This window comes from Ischnura elegans, chromosome 5 (genome assembly GCF_921293095.1).
Source record: "Ischnura elegans chromosome 5, ioIscEleg1.1, whole genome shotgun sequence".
Lineage (NCBI taxonomy): Eukaryota > Metazoa > Arthropoda > Insecta > Odonata > Coenagrionidae > Ischnura > Ischnura elegans.
In genome coordinates this window covers 95414304-95426334 of record NC_060250.1, presented here as the reverse complement: position 1 = coordinate 95426334, position 12031 = coordinate 95414304, and the positions used below count along the sequence as shown (strand labels likewise).

Genomic DNA, 12031 nt, shown 5'->3' with positions numbered 1-12031 from the left:
TCGACTTCTGACTGCCCTGAACTCTTTTCTCTGTTGAATTTTAGGATACTAACTTGTTCAACCCGCTCGCCCTCTCAACTCCATCCACATATTCCCGCAGGATCTCCCTTGCCAAGCGCTCACCTCTATATATATCACCTCTCCTCCCTTCCAAATTCACTCCCTCCTTCAATTGATCCTTCTCATTCATCAGGCAACAATTTCACCGTACAATCTACTTCCCATTTGTCAGCTAATTGAATGTTTTCCTCTCTCCACTGGTTTACTATTTTTTGTATTGTTATTGTATTTTGTTTTTCATGTTTTGTTAAAATTTTCACTAAAAATTGGCGTCACGGCTGCATGTGGAAAATGATTCAAAATAAATAAACATAGCCTGATAAGGAAAGAATGAATGTACATTAACCTCATAACATCGACTCCATAGGGGAAATACCATTGAGAGGACAGCAGACTCCGCTAGGCTGGGTAGGAGCGGGATAGCACGGGATCGACCATGGTCAAATTCAACATTAAATAATTGGTGAATCACGCAGCAAAATGTAATTAATTTGAAGAGTTCTTGGGAAATTGGAAGATAACTTTAGATAAATAACTTTTCGTTAAGTCTTCTCTGAAGCTTATATATTCGGCACCCTAATGAGAAAGGCCTGATTCGAGAGTCGAATTAAAGTACATCGAAGAGAAAAAAGTATTTTTTTTAAATTAGTTAAAATGATAAGACTAATAGAATACACCATCTGGGAAAAGATATAAATCTCTTCCAGACCACAGCAGTGTATTGTTTGTAACGTCAGACGTAGTCTAATTGTCAAATTCTGACAAGATGTTTTTCTAAAGATTGAAATAGTTAATAAAACCTGGAACATAACTCATACCGGTGGATAGATATGGACATATATTTCTATTTTTCCTTGAAAACTGAAAACTATAGTTAAAAACGTATTTGTAATACTTACCTTTCAACGACAGCTTGAAAAACGTACGACTACCCTAATTGAGTCAACACTTAGAATACCTTTGCAGCGATTAAGAGAATCGTATTGGTTCACCTAATTCCATAAAGGAACATCTACGTGATGCAGCTTTAACAACGGGTGGTGCTTGCAACGCAAACTTCCAGGACCCAGAGAGGGTATTAATGCTTTTTGCTACGTGGGGAAAGCAATGACAGCATCATATGGAGGAAAACGCTTTATTTTCAGGGACTAGAACCGATAGGTAAACACGGGCGCGTACGGCTCTGGCAGGCATTGATTATCTCTCAAAGCCGCTCCCGAACAGGTGCTTTGAGAGGACTGAACCAGCAGAATGAGTACTTTGAATAACTCAGTTACACTCACAGATTGCATGGGTGGTGAACATAGGAAAATTTACAGCAAGAGAGAATTCCAAGTAGTCTTTGTTCAAAGAGATATTCACATTGAATGGGATAATTTATTTAGAGCCCAAAGGGTGTGAAATTATTTAGCACGTAAAATAAAAAGTGATGAGAAAACATTAAAGGAAAGAGACTTATCAGTCATTTGAATGAAGGCTGAATAATGAATCCAAATTAAAAAAAAAACTCCCTAAGGACCTGATACCTAAGGTTATCTCTATTTACAGACCACTTATCGACCCAGCTCTTCCACCTAAATCAAATGAGTTCTATTTACTTAACGACTTCTGCGAAAAACCTTTAAATATGAATAACTTTATCTTGAACCTTTATACGGATATACAATTGATTCTATTCGAAAGAGGTAAACTGAACCACAAAAATACGAATATCTATTATTTAATGGTGTATAGCATTTTAAATGCCCCACGAAAAATAATATTCTCCCATAGCCCAAAAAGAAAATTATATCAGCGAATTTTTTAAATAAGTATCTCCATATGCATACAATACATGCATAAATACTAGGATAGCTAGTTTTAATTTTTTTATTCGGTGGAAGCATTACATTTAATACATACATGAGGCATTCAAAAATTAAATAAAGCACTTCAATATCGAAGTAGTTCAAATTAGAATAGTAAAATTCTCCTATGACAAGGGTAAAAATATTAATCATCTCAACGAATCCAAACAAAGATGTGCTCCCTTTTTATGTTTAAGGTGAGTGTTTTAGGCTTTTGGAAAAATCCCATTCTTGGGTAACCATTTGATCGTACCCAAGACATGTCTTGACGTAAAGACGGTCAAACTCTAATCAAGTGATAATCTGTAGAACCAGTGCTGTAGTTGGGCCGGTACGGGCCTGCACGGCGTACCCCTATACTCCAAACTCTTTATAAGCGTACCGGTTAAAATACCTTCGCGGCCGGATGTATAATACATGTTCAGCTGTTGGATGTTTGGTTAGTACCGCCTAAATTTTTTTCCAACTACAGCACTGTGTAGAACACAATTCCCAAAACAGGCCTCAACAAAAACAATACGAATACCTCAAAGGAACATCAAACTGCAATTTATACCTTAGGTGTAAATATTTACCTTTTTAAGAAACAATTTATTACAAGAGTTATTACAGAAACCATTATCCATGGGTCACGCAACTGAATCAACCAAGGAGAGCCTAAATATACCGAGTTCTTCACAGAGTAATACAAAAAAGATATATTTCATAGGTATCAGCACATCGATACTTCCACTGCACAAAAGTACTAGTAAGGCTACTAGCACTGCTGTAGTACTACTACTTAGTAGTACTTATTTAGCAGTAGCACTACTGCTAAAGTACTACTACTAAGGCTACTAGATAAGCGGACTTGATTCTGTGGGCGATTGTTGAGCGTTTGTGCAGTGGAGGTATCGACATATTTCCTCATTTATTATCCACCGATTCAGAGCATTCCATTGACAATGGGTTCACTTCATTTCGAAAAGATTTCGCTGCGTTTTCTTACTCTATCCTCATAATAACTCAGTAGAAAGGCGTTTTTTTTACGCCATTGCTACACCCACAAGTGAATATGTAAAAAATACCTAATAAAAATACAGGCGTAAAAGAATGGTGCGGTTTCAGTTATTCAAAGGAAGAAAATACGGATAGGGTGGCAGAGATTTTTCAGAGGCAGCCCGATTCTTGCTTATATGCCTTATTGAGGGTACTTCAATAGAGCAGCACTCCGTCCTTCGGATGGGACGTTAAGCCGTGGTCCCCTTGGCGCCTTTCTCTAGGAGAAGGTGACTGTTGCCGCCGGGTTTCTCTCTTGTCAAGCGAATAAGGTTTCACCTAATATTAATTACGTAAAAAAACTGTTTAAGGCAACTGATTCGAAAAAAACTGTAAGTAATTCTGTTTTCATTTAAACCAAGTTTAAAACCGCATCATTCTTCTATGATAACCATGTAATTTAAATATCCCTCAAGCTCCATATTCATACAAAAGGCCAGAGTAAGGCAACGCGCATGAAAAAAGCTCAGTCGCCGGTTAGCCTCTTGGCTGTTCCACTCGTCGCATTTAATCGGCGAAGTATCTGGCGTGAACGCTTTTACAAGGAAAATTACACCATGTGAAACAACAAACTACGGCAGGATTGCCCAAGGGACTGAAAGAAAATCTTCACTGATACCGTTCGTACAAATTCACAGTCACTTACTGTTCAGACAGTTCAACTTTGAGATTTACGAGAAAACGTTACAACAATAGCTTGCACTAATTGTCTTACACTAAAAGGCTCGAAAAAATAGGGATTGGTTGAGGAAGGAATTTTTGGAAACGATAGTATACAGAATTCGGGAAAGGACGATACTCTCATATGGAAAACACCACATTCCCCCGAGTGAGATGATCCAAAATCTTTCAATAACCCAAAGATTCAATACTTGAATGAAGTGACAGGAATATAGGAACATATCAATAGTAATACGCAAAATCCAAACCGAACTCCAGGGTTGAGAGCGAGGTGAAAGAAACGAAAAAAATTTATTTGCATAAGCAAAAAGGGACTAGAAATAGTCTAACTAGTAACTAGCTGCTCTATTGAAGTAGTCTAACTAGTAAATAGTCTAACTAGTCTAACTAAAATGCTAAGGGGACACAAATGCATATGGATGATAGGCCCACCATCATCTAAAGAGGCATACATTTCTATTACTCACGGTTGTTTCAGACTAATGTAAACGTAAGGAACAACTCAATTCTGCCAACAGGAACATTCTGATAAGGGAGCCCCATCACGGTATAACAGAATAAAAAAAGCTATCCTACATTCCTCACAACTCCATAACGCAATTTTTAAAATTGTCCAACAGCTGAAAGCGTGTAAGTATGATGACTATATAGAATTCCAAGTTCATTAAAAGTGAAGACGGCACACCAAAGTTAGAGTTGAGGGTGGATTTGGTTAATCTTTCCTTCGGAGATTTTAGGTAATATGTTTCACATTTATCTTCAGGCTAACCTGCTATTAATTAATAATTGAAATCATCACCAAAGATAATTGTTCGGAGTTCAAAAAAAATATAAAATAGATCCATATTAAGAACATTCAGGTGTAGGTAATGAAGAGAAAATACTACAAAATTAAGACGAAAAGCGAAAATAACTTCGGTTCTGCCGTTTATTCCTCGCAAAATCACATCGAAAAGTGTCCAGGTAAGTTAATGCAATTGAGCTCTAATACGTATTTTTCTATATTTTTCCTATCTTTTCTTCATCTTTTCACCGTTTCCTCACATAATAGAAACCTTTACTTATAACAAATAGGCAGAATCTATGAAGGGACATTCCATGAAATAGTGTGAGAATATATGAATATCAACACGAGTGACATTAAAATTCGAATAATTAATAAATTATTTTGCGGAAATTGAAATCAACCTAAGTGGGCATAAAAATCATAATGAAATATTTATTGATGAATTAAAATACATGTGTTATTCAAGAAAAGGGTTACTATAGGTATGTCTTTTTGGACAAAAACGACTCACCAAGGATTTTGAACAGACACAAATAAAGAGAAATCGATTGATTTGAAAGACATGCCATAAAATTACCTACAAATACACTTCCCGTGCATCATTCTAGATACCCAAAAAAGGGAGTACATAAAAGGTGGATAGTATTAAAAATGAGGGAAACCAATCAATTTGATGCCTTAAATGGAAACCAAAGTAAGATCTGATGTCGCTGAATAAATACTTGCATTGAAAACATTTATTACCTATGAGATTATCCTGGACAGACAAAGCAAGGCAGAACAGGCAGGTATAGACCACATATAATGGAGCTCATCGAACAGAATAAAAACGAGGGAAACAGGTGCGTCGGAAAATATACCACAAAGAGAATATCTTGGGCAAATGAGTCTCCTAGTTCAGGGAAAAGATTGGCGATGGCTGGCACCGTCCTTCAGCAAATCAGAGAGCAAGGCCGTTAACAGAGCTTGTAACGCCACACTTGGAATTCTATTGTAAGACAGTCGTAACTACGGAAAATGATTGAAAAAGGGACGGTTGGAATGACCGAGTCATTCAGAAAAGTGATGGGTCAACCGATCACTCTTCTAATCGCTGTAAACATATCACTGGAGCTATCACTTAAGGGACGGAAAAATGATCTTGTGATTCAGGCCTTAGTTATAGCACAACGGCATTTCTAATACAGATTTTAGAATAATTCCTAGCGATAGACAGCCTTATAAAACACTTGGCCCAGCAGCAAACGTTACACTGCATGTAACGCAAGTGAAAACGTCAGATGGGAAACTTAAAGATGTATCAAACGTAGGTTTGAAAGTCTACCTACGTCCATTAATGATAAAATAACTACGATTAAAATTATAGAAATAAAATTTTCTCCTAATTAAAAAAAGGAGATTGTATGCATGGGATATGAACTGCAATTCTTACCTACAAAAAAATGAAAAATTTTCACAGGTGACACAAATCAGCTTCAACGAGTTACCCATTTCATTTTTAAAGATGAGAAAGAAATTAACCCCTGTATCGAAAGAAATGTTTGTTGTTCATTATTTCACAAAAACTTTAGCATTATTAAACGAAGAAATATGTCAAAGCCATTGTGAATGATCAGCTCCCTCTCCAGAAAACTACAAGGATGAGTAATCTGAAGCTAGGAGAAACCTATCCAGAATGACAGACACCAATCCAGTGAAGGAACAAGCACTTGAAAGTAGTAGCGAATCGCACTTTTTTCAATGCGCTCGCGAACTGTATCGAAAAAAAACGTCCTGTTACTCGCCACTGCCATCGTGCATCACTATTATTTTTATCTTTGCCATCCAACGCATCTGGAGCGGGTGTTGGCGATTGAAACCGAATGATAGCCTCCAAATATGAGCAGCAATGGGCGGCAGAGAGGAGGGGGCACGAGAAGAAAACGTTACTTCTTAGAATTTCTGACAACACAGTCAAACAAGCTGATCAACACAGTCAACAAAAAGATCGAACGGTGAGCACAAGAGTGATTGCCGTAGTCCAACTTCGTATCAAATCAAGATACCTAAAGCCTGAATCACACGTTCATTTTCTTTCGTCGCGAAAAGTGATCACTCGAGCGATCGCTTTTCGCGACGGGAAAAGTGATCGCTCTAGTGATTATTTTCCTGAATCACACGGTCCCTCCCGCCGTCGCCTTTCGCATCACTTCCGATATCACAGCTGGTTGTCCTAGGACCCGCATCACGAAAATATATGGCGTGTTTGTTTATCTATGTCGTTCCCACGATTGCCAAATGTTGCGCTGCAATCGCTCCATACTGGTATGCGTTCTGTTTGGGTGATATGGGGTTTTAGTAACGGTTTCAGCGACGGAAAAAGCGACCAGACGCGAAAAACACTTGCCGGCGAAGATCATTTGCGAGTGCTCACTCTAGTGATCCATCGTAAATGATGGATAAAATAATAGTGTGATTCAGGCTTAAAAGATCTAGCCAGTCGCGTGACAAGGAATGTGTTTTGGGGGGAGGGGATGGGATGGTCTGGGGTGACGACCGACCCCCTCGCCTCAGGCAACTTTTTCGGGAGAATTAAAAAAAAATGAAATGCCTGGATATACATTTTACATCATTTTGGCACTAAAAATATAACTTTAAGCAGATTCAGTTATTAAAGTTCAAAACTAGAGAATAGTATTTTAAAACTAATATTTCTCTTTAAATATTTGTGATTAACGTACGTTGATGCTGTTTTTTGTTAAACTTCACAGCAGTAAGATATGCGCTATTTTCGGGGTGTCGTAGATAAACAAAAATATTCGTAAATATCAGAGGCAGCAGAAATGCGCGGCATTACTTTCAGTCAAATAATTAGACTAAAAAAAAGATACCCCTATCCTCACACATATTTCCATCTCGCTATTATACCAATTAGAAAAATTCAATTCAAGTACTTAATAAAATGGAAGAGACGTACAAAAATACCTACACAGAAATGAGTTGAGAAAAACTGTCCTTTTTCGATGAACGTTCAAGGTACTTAACTACACAACCGTAATAGAGTACTTTAGTATACCTGATAATGAGGTGATACGTGTTATTTGCACTGCGTATAGAAAAGATCTGCTTTTTCCCACGGGCTATAAGGAGGATTGACCAATTATGGGTATAATAAACTAATAGTGGCGCTCTTCTTTCATGAGAACCAAATATACTAGGATTGCTACCAAAAATATTCAAATATTTTTCCAAAGCATGGAGCAAATTTTATTGGACTTCTATAATCCCGTAAATTTAAACTGTCCATAAAAAAATATGCAGAAAAAGGTATATTGAGCCATTAAACAACACAGCGGCAAATATGCACGCATTTTAAGGTTTAATAATAGTTTCAGTAAAAAAAACTTTCTTAGCTTAAAAAATGCTTGCTTTGCGCAATTCTCAGGAAGAAAGTGAAAATACACCCTCTGCCACATACCCCTCGGGCAACTTGCCGGTAAGGATAGTGAAAAATACATGGAAACTTACACAACCCAAAAGTCCGTAGACGCGTAGAAACGGCACTTGTAGAACTTCCTAGGGTCGCCCGTTAGTCAACACAAGCGACGCGAAGAGAATGCGGCGACACAGTTACTTCTGCCATGATTTTTCTGTCATGGCAGCACGCCTTCGAAAGGTTTCCAATCACACCAATAGACACAAGACGGGCAGCACAAGAACACTGTAGTATTCCCCCGACGGGGGAAATGAAGGCCTCCCTGCGGAGAGCCAGAGAAGAGGCGAGAGGATAATAAGAGGACGGCAGTTCGTTGGCCGCCGCGTCGAAGTCACTCGAATATCACGTGGCGTAAACACGGAACGTGGAGGAAAACAAAACACGAGAGAGAGAGAGAAAAAAAGGCGGTCGATCCGAAACTTCGCGTCCGCGCGAGGAGGGCGACCGAAACAAAACACGCTGGGGAAAAAGAACTCCTGCTTGCCGGGAAATTGAAATTCCTCCAGCGACTCTAATTCACACGCATTCTCTCCCGATGCCAACGAAGGGAAAGGTGATTTGCACTCTCAGTCATTCCGTGAAGTCTGCAAGTGATCGACGAATCGCTGTCCGAGTTTCAACAGAAAAAATTTCTCCAGCCTGTCAAATACAGAACTATTCCCTGCATTGAGTAACATAGACAACTTTTACAATGAAAACACACAACAACTAGCACTGACAAATTAGATAGATGTAGACTATTTTCGATTCAATAGAAGTCAAATCGAATTGTTCCCACAATTGTCTTCTTCCCTGCAGATTAGGTTGCTTTTCTTATTAGAAAAAAACGAAAAAACAATGAAAAACTAAAGAACTATTCCCCGGCAGGAATAGTCAAAACAATCGGGTGGAAGAAGGCGGTCAGTGCCGTAGGTTAGTTGGCGCCGGAGCGTGTCCGACGCTCGACACGCCGGGAGAGGGCGTGTTATTGTTATTTTACACGGACGTACTGAAGCACTCACACGGTCACAAGCCAACTGCTAGTCGTCGGGGGCGTGGGAAAGTGCGAAAACGACGATACAGACACGACTTACAACAAAAACTCACGAGGAAAAAGGGCGTCACCCGTCATCGACGAGGAGGAATGAAGACTAACGGCCAAGTGGCAGTCGGATACTAGACAGCCCACTGGATATTTTTTTGACAATGCCTAAACAAAATCAGTTCCTGAGCAATAAATTGGACCCAACATTTAGTTTTCAAAGAGAGAAAAAGACTCGCCGTCCCACCGAAGGATAGAAAACACAAAACGGAAGACACTTGTGGATGAACTTGGATGATCTGGTGACCAGGACGTGGACCAGTCGGTGATGTACCACTAAAGCACCGTCCCCTCTTCATAAACAGACAACTTTTAATAGACGTCTCTGAGAGTGTCACCTCGCTGTGAAAAACACGAACACAAGGAGGTTGGAATGGATGCAGAACGAAATGGGGAAGGAGGCTTGAAAATTAGCGGGAAAAAAGGTGTCTTTTTGATGGAAACAGAACGAGATTCAGAAGCGTTACCGTGGCGCCGTATCACACGATACCCACAACAACACAGGTGTCCGCACACGACACTAGCACGCAAAAACGTCCGGTTTGAGGGTGATGGCAGGCAGGCCGTGCTCCGGGACGGCCTATCCTTGCAAGCGCGGCGCACTCACTATCTGTTGCCTCGGAACGTCGCCCGCCGCTAACAGCAGAAGGAGAGGAGGGAGGAGAGGGAGGGGGAGAGGCGGACGTCTTTCCCCCCTCCTTCGCCCTTCCCCCGCCGACCGCCGCGCCGTCGCATACAACTCCCCTACTGCCCCGCCCCTAACCGCCTCCCCACCCTACTACACCCTCTCACCCTCCCGTTCTCATCATTCTCGGGGCGGGGATGAAGGCAGATATAATAGCGGAGGTGGGATGAGGGTTGAAGGAGGAAAAAACGATGTATGTATAGTGTATGCGAGTGAGCGAGAGAGAGAGACCGACTCCTCCATACGTGCTTCAGGCCAGAACGAATCCGTTCTTGCGAACTGGCACTCGGAGAGGGCTCGCATTCAAGGGCGCACACAGGATTTTTTAGAGGTGGCAGAAGGGCCTGACAGGAGAAGTCTTCTCATATTTGAGATTGAAAACAACATAAAACAATTACTGCACGAAATATTCTCTTTATCTAGATATGAAGGTTATACATATGAAATGAAATGATTGTGGCTCCGTAATACCCAAAACAAAAAGAAAGTAATGATAACCGTATTAAAAATCTTGTCAATTTCTAAACGTCGTTAGGGGGTGTGATGTGCCCCAGTGCCCCCATCTATTCGCCTATGCTCGCATTCATGTAGGAGACGACGGAGAACAATGGTTTGCCTCACCAGTCACCACGAGCAGGGGAAGCATGGTTATCTGAAACTTATTAAAACTCCGAGAGAGCTCTCATCATTCACGGGGCGGGGATGAAGGACGATGTAAAAGCAGAGGTGGGATGAGGGCTGAAAGGAGGAAAAAACGATGCATGTATTCCGTATGCGAGTGAGCGAGCTAAGAGAGACCGACTCCTCCACATGTGTTTAGGTCAAAACGAATCCGTTCTTGCGCTCTCGAACCAGCACTCGAATATGGCTCGAATTCATGCAACAGACGACGGAGAACAATGGTTTGCCAAACAAGTCTCCTTAAATCTGTTAACACCCCGCGAGAGATGAAGGAGGACATCTTATATACACTAAATATATATGCAATAAACATGCATGTGAACTATCTTATGCTTTCGATATTGCCTCGACTGCCCACTGCTGCTTGTATCTCGGCGAGGTGGCGAGTTAATGCTTGTTGCTGAGGCCCAACCTTTCTTCCCAGCAGTAAGATGTTCTTCAAAGCATTGCATGAAACAAGTGACTAAGTACGCAGTCACGCGCACGGTTGCGAAGTAATATACACCGAGGATAAAGTTCGCCATGAAAAATATTTGGCTTAGCCGGGTTTCAAACCCGGACCTGCCGATTGTCGGTCAAGGAAGAATCCACGCTGAGAGGCTGGCTTGGTGGATTAATTTAATTGTAATTTGGCTAATACGCTTGACCGGAAATCGGAGATCCCGGTTCGAATCCCTTTTCAGCCAAATATTTTTTCTTGGTAAAGTCTATCCTTGGTGGATATAAATTTTCACCCGTGCGCGCAACTGCAAACAAAGCCACTTGTTTCATGCAGTGCTTTGAAGAGCATTTTGCCGCCTGGAGGAAAGGTTAGACAGCATCAACGAGCACTAGCTCGTCACCTCGACGAGAAACAAGCAGCAGTGGGTAATCGAGGCAATATCTAAACCAAAGGAGAGACCGCATGCTTTCTTATAAAACACCCAATTTAATTGTATTTCAACTCCATAACTAAATACACAACTTATCACTAAGACCGATCGATAAAGTAAGATAATAAATGCCGGTGAGTGCTCACAATTATCTTTTTTTCGCCTAAACGTATGATTAATAGCATATTTTTTTCCTTAAAAACGAACACGGCATTCCAGACAAAAATTCGTAAGAGGCATAACTAGGAAACATTGGCTCATCTATTGATGATTTTTTAGCGGTAACAGTGCTCGCTATGATAAAAGGGCCGCATATACTCAAAATATTTTCTAGGGAGCTGAGTCAAAGAAATAGGAAACGAACGATGACGGAAGGCTTTCGAACCTGTATCACATCCATTATTTTATGAATTTTGCGAATCGCTCTCACTACATAAGAGGTGAACGAGGTCGCCAATTATAACGGTGCAAAGAGCTTTTCCTAATTTGAAGGTGCCGTGCAAATATTATTACCGTTAGTTGTAACGAAGCGACGAGTTTAATGGGGCTTATTACATATAATCAGAATTCCAAAGTCATTTGCGAACCACAATTATTAACACGATTATACGGTGTCGTGAAGGCAGAGGTACACCTTGATTGCTTTCACGAGTTTTAAAACCATCCAAATAAAATGGTGTGCATATGACATAACCAGGGAAAATACCAAAGGGGGACGTTCATGTCTTTGAAAACACCATTCTCAACCAAAAATCTTGAAAATTAACACCAATTGCGGAATCGACCACTGCGCTCCATTGAAAACGTCACATTCGTCGCTGAAG

At 40.5% G+C, this 12031-nt stretch overlaps 1 protein-coding gene across 4 annotated transcripts in view; it reads right to left on the bottom strand.

Annotated features, from left to right (window-relative positions):
* The window catches only part of LOC124159288 (histone deacetylase 4), a 539951-nt gene extending 530391 nt beyond the window's left edge, over nucleotides 1-9560 (bottom strand). For all 4 annotated transcript variants that reach the window (XM_046535002.1, XM_046535004.1, XM_046535005.1 and 1 more), the window contains exon 1: nucleotides 7921-9560. The gene's annotated coding sequence lies outside the window, so the exon portion shown is untranslated. The remainder of the gene's footprint in view (nucleotides 1-7920) is intronic.
* Nucleotides 9561-12031: the final 2471 nt, after the last annotated feature.